The 5451-nt window shown below is 39.4% G+C and overlaps 1 long non-coding RNA gene across 1 annotated transcript; it reads left to right on the forward strand.

Annotated features, from left to right (window-relative positions):
- The first annotated feature begins 950 nt into the window (after positions 1-950).
- Positions 951-1424, forward strand: LOC122618092. The gene is made up of 3 exons (XR_006325997.1): positions 951-1071; positions 1126-1194; positions 1255-1424. It is a non-coding gene; the product is annotated as an uncharacterized LOC122618092 (long non-coding RNA).
- The last annotated feature ends 4027 nt before the right edge of the window (positions 1425-5451 follow it).

Consider the following 5451-nt stretch of genomic DNA (forward strand, 5'->3'; position numbering starts at 1 on the left):
TGCAGTCGTCGTCGGGGGGCAGAATGGGGCATTGGTCTGCCGGACGGGGCATAAAATTAAAATGTTGCACGCTCACCCATCCGGGTAGCAGTGTTCAAGTGTATGAGTATATACACTCAGAAAACTGAAGAACGAATAATTTGAGAACGAACGTTCTTAAAAATGTACTGTGTCGTACTTAAAATTTTTAAGAAAACCGTTCTTGGAATAAGTACTAGTCGTACTTGAATTACACATTTCAAAAGCGATATTATTGATACGCATTACATTTCTGTGTTGTTAAAGAAGAAACATATATGCTTCTTCGATAACCGATTGCAACACGGCGCGCATTTAGTGTCAAAAAGTTCTTGGAAGTGCAAGTGCGTAGTGAGCAAAGTGAATTGTGAAGTGAATTAAAAATGGAAAGTCATATGGAAACAGACATTGAACTTAAAAGTGTATTAGAGGAAATGGGCATGGTATGTGTTTTCCCTTTTCTGCAGGGTAAGTACAAATTTTTAAATAAAGTGTATATATATACATACATATGAACATTTGTATGTATGTACACATGAATCTATATGATTGCAAAGAAAATAAGGACTATATATATATACATATATTATATACATATGTATTATTATATTATATTATACATATTATTACATATATTATAGTCCCTATTTCTTTGCTTTCAAATACATACATGCATTAGCGAATTTCGTGTTTCTTGTTTTTATACACTTGTTCGTTTTATACTGAGAAAACATTTTTAACAACGAAAGTGAAACACAAAAGCACGAAAAAAACCGCCAAGATTAAGCGTTGCTGGCCTATGCACGTGTTCGCATGCACGCATACATACATATGTATGCAAGTATACAGCATAAAAGAAATGTATTATATATTTATATTATATTTATATTTATTTATATTATATGTAGTCTCTTCTCTTTAATTTTTGTAGAATCTGAAGTGACCTTGTCTTTACTAAAAGATATTACAGACGAAGAATTAAAAGAGGTGATTCCCAAATTAGGAGTTCGGATGGAATTTAAAAGAGCACTTTGCTCATGGAATCAAAGAAATGTAAGAATTTTTTTTTATGATTCGATGTCCTGAATACCTTATAATTTTTTGTAGAACTGTGAGAAACCTTCTATAAGCAACGACCATAAGGAAGACCATGAAAAAAACTTCGTTCTAAACAAGGTATTTATTTCATAATTTTATCCCTATTTATCCTATATTTATAACGTATCATATTTACAGAGCATTCGTTCATTATTATCAGAGAATGAACACGGAAAAGCATTACTAAATAAGAACACTTTGCTGGAAGTCGACAGAATTTGGCTAATAAACACTATAGTGGAGGAAGCCATCAACAATTATTTTATGTATTATTAATTTCAAATAAAATTGTTTTTCCTCATATAAAAGACGCGTTGATGTTGAATTTAACGATAAAAATTTTAAAATAGGAACGATTCGTTTTTAAACTAAAACAGTTTGCTCTGAAATTTGAATATCTAGTTCACAAAATAGGAACTTTTCTTACTCAAAGTAGACGTTATTCACACTTCAGTTGTCAACTTGTACAACTTGAATCGGGAATTTGTCGAGTTCAAATCTAGTATTTTAATTACTTAATATTAGTATTTCCCATACTTAAAGCAGTACATGTATCGCTCTTAAATTAGTACTTTATCGTTCTTAATCCCATCAACTGTTAGTGCTTGGATCCAGAACGTTCGTTCTCAAATTCATAATTTCGGTCTCAAATTATTCGTTCTTGAATTTAAATTTTTGTTCTTAAATCAAAAAAATTCGAGTTTACCGTACTTTCGATGCGGTTCGTTCTTGATTTGATATCGAAAAGCGTTAATTTTTCCCTGAGTGTAGGCGCTTGGGTGTGTTGGTGTCTTCGAGTGTGTGGCGACACGGCGCGCTCATTAAAAACGCCATAAATGCAATAAAACGTAGAGCAAACATCGATTAAACAATATTTATGGGGCTTCACTTGCACATTGTTCGCTGGCTACGCGCCCGGCTTTTGCCAGCGGCTTCTACGTGGACGTGGACACGGCCGCGATTCCACAGCTGGTCACCCTTTTTGTCCAGCTCTTGGCACTTCTTGCCAGCGCTTGGCACCTCATGGCAGCTCTTGGTAACCCGGCCAAATCCGGCCCAAGTTGGCCAGGTTCTCGGCTGCTTTTTGCCACCATTCGGCCCCCATTTCACAGCTATTGCCACACATTTGTCACATCTTCATGCGCCACCGACTTGGCCGGAAGCCCACGTTGTGAAGGACTTTTGCACTGGCCCAATGCTTACATGAATGGGAATTACCTTTTGGATTTCAGCAAAAGTGTATAATATTGGAAAAATTAAACAAAATATACTAGCTATAAGCTGTGGAATTAGATTTGTTCGTGGTGATTGGATTGTGAGATTGAAAGGAGTTCTCTTAGGAGAAACAACTAAAGAAAAAATAAGTTAAGACTGTAGGATTTATCCGAATTTTGTATGAGCTTTTATACTTTTTCTTAAAAAATACAATTAAAATCATTCGATTTTAGGTGATATGCAAATTGGAAGTATATTAAGTGATAAAATTTTGTTTAAACCTACAAAGCTTTTTATATTCATCGTTTAAATCTAGAAAATTACCCAACTAATGGAAGTTCCCCAATAAGTTGCTGAAGAGTAGTTGATAATAAATTACTACAACTATTTCTTACAGCCTACTCTATAATTTAGTGTCATCCCATCGCCCATCATTTAAGACACAGATGTGTCACTGACGTCTTCATTTGAAGCATCTTGTGTGCGGAAAATTATGGAAATTACGGCAAATTAAATAAACATTTTGGATCCGAGGCGGAACATATCAATTTCGGATCGCAAAAGCGAAGATCAGAAGATCAGACGATCGGAAGAGGTGAGCAAAAATATATGGGCAATTTCACGACCCCGGATCTTGTGGTTTGGCATATTAGTGAAAAGTCGATGGAATACTCGGAACGAGGGCAGCTGTTTTGGCCAGAAAGGTTCGAGTGTTCAAGTGTTAAGACAATGGCAGTGCACGGCGCTCAATGAATAACAATTACAGCTATTAATCTTGGCTAAAACGGCTGGGCTGGTCTGCCAGTTTCGATCCGGCAGTGTGGTTAGACATAACGTCCTGCTCCTTTTTTATATATTTTCCTTTTTTTTATATTTTGCCTGGCAATTTGAGGCCCATTTATTTATTTGTTAAGTGCCCGTAAAAGCGGTCACGGCAACGGCAATACCAAATGCAAAAGGCAAAAGGCGAAAGGCAAAGGCTACAAAGGCAACTGCAATGGCCTTTTCTTTTTATTAATTTATACATTTTGTATAAGTAATAATTGTGCGGAAAACGGAAACAATGGAGGTTGTGTAATGCGGCCACTCAAGGCGGCAAGAGGCGTGCATGGTGTGTGCGGTATTAAAAGTGGGCGTGGCACTGCCGGACCATCTGGCGCTGGACAAGTCAGTCAGCCAGCCTGTGGCTCAGTGGAAAAGGAGTGAAAATTGCTCGTAATTACCCAGTCACACACACGCACACATTACGCTATATATACATACGTATGTACATTCAGATATATGGTATATACATATATGCTATCTACGTATGTGGAGTGAATGCAAATGGTAAATATGGCCATTATCTGGTCCAAATTCGAGCAGCAGGCAACCACTAACCGCCGCACAACGCCTTCTCCAGACGAATAGCACTCCGCCATGCCGGTTGTCCCAGAACCAAGCACTCCACCCCCTCCTCCTCCTCCTCCTGGTCAAAATAAATAATAAAAAAAGCCCCGTGGTTATCCACATATGTATGTATGCCCAGCCCCCCTCCATGGCCGCTCATGTGCACAGGAAGCACTCGCGATGGCGATCAGCGCACTTACCAACGCTGCTTACGGCCATAACCATCCGGAGTTGGCTTCCAGGGAGTGGAGTTGGCTTCCAGGGAGCGGAGCATACAGTGGACTTCCACTGCCACTGCAGTAGCCATGCCATTATAATCATGCACCAGACAGACGGACCGACCTCTCCTCCTGGCCTGGCTATCTTTATTTATTGTGCTGTCTTGGCGTCCATAAAGTTTTGGGCGCGGAAAGGGGTGGCCAAGAGGGACATGAGGGAAGTGCGGGAAAATGGCCACGAAAATAATTATATTCAAACGGTAATACATTTGACCCGCCACCAAGACGAATAACCAGTACTTAAGTTTGTCATTTGCCGTGTTTGAGGAAAGGCTTTTGGCGTGCAAAAGGTTATACAAACTTCAGTAGTTCGCAGATACCTCAGATAGCTAGCTATATGCTATGTGGTCCCAAATAATTGGTATATGAAAGCTAAAAATGGGATTTTATTGAACAAATCCTTAGTTAAAACCCAATCTTTGACTGAATCCTTAAGGTAGTTATAGGTGGTACCTATAACTCCAACAACTCAACTTCAAGTTCAACATAATCAAATTTATATAGTCTGAAAGAAGTACCACGAAATATGTTCATTTAAGTGGTATCTCATGCCCCTAATTTCGAGAGCATCTGCATGTGATATTTGTTATTTTAATAACCACTTTGCATTGGTAATGACTCCTCGAAAATTAATTCTAGAGCAGTTCAGTAGGTGTAACCCATGACCGAAAGGGTAAACCAACATCTGACCGAGTTCCGGACTCCCAGCCCTCCTGCCCCATTCCCATTCCTGAATCCATCCCCATCCAACTTACCATCCATCCCCATTCCCAGTGCCTGTTCCCTAGCCAAGCCGAGCGTATAATTGAGGCAATGTCGATGAGGCACTGAGTCAAGAAGTGGACTCATCATGGAGCAACCACAAGTCACATGTCCGACCGCAGAATAAAACCTCTTCGCTTGTCTCGATTTGAATTCGATTAATGGTAATGCCAGGGAAGTGGCCACAATTTAATCGTAACAATAATTTGCATTTCGAATTTAATAATTTGCAGTGTTCTGGAAATCAGACCCACATTGGGGCAGTGAGCATAAAACATTCAGAGGTTCAGCCCCTACTTCTACTCGTATTTGTCTGCCCTTTTTTATGTTTTTCGGGTTGGGAGGTACAATGACCCAGTAGCCAGTAACATATTTTTTCGTTTCGTTTTCGGCCAAGACCAAATAATACAAATTAAATGTTATGGCTTAAAATGAAATTGCGGGTTACTTCTGCGGAGGGACACACTCAACTGGTCGCCAGAAATGGGTTGACTGCCTCCGCAGCACGATCATTAAGGCTAAGTTGTCCCAACAAAACCCAAATGGTTTTTGGGTGACTCCGGTGACTCACAGGTTGTGGTGGCATCTTGGGATGGCCGCCTGCCCAAAATATCAAATATAAAATATCAAGTATTCCATTTTCCCATGGATATCAGCATTACGCGGATGTCATAGATTGCGACACGGCTGA

The sequence above is a fragment of the Drosophila teissieri genome, chromosome 3L, assembly GCF_016746235.2.
Source record: "Drosophila teissieri strain GT53w chromosome 3L, Prin_Dtei_1.1, whole genome shotgun sequence".
NCBI classification, from domain to species: domain Eukaryota; kingdom Metazoa; phylum Arthropoda; class Insecta; order Diptera; family Drosophilidae; genus Drosophila; species Drosophila teissieri.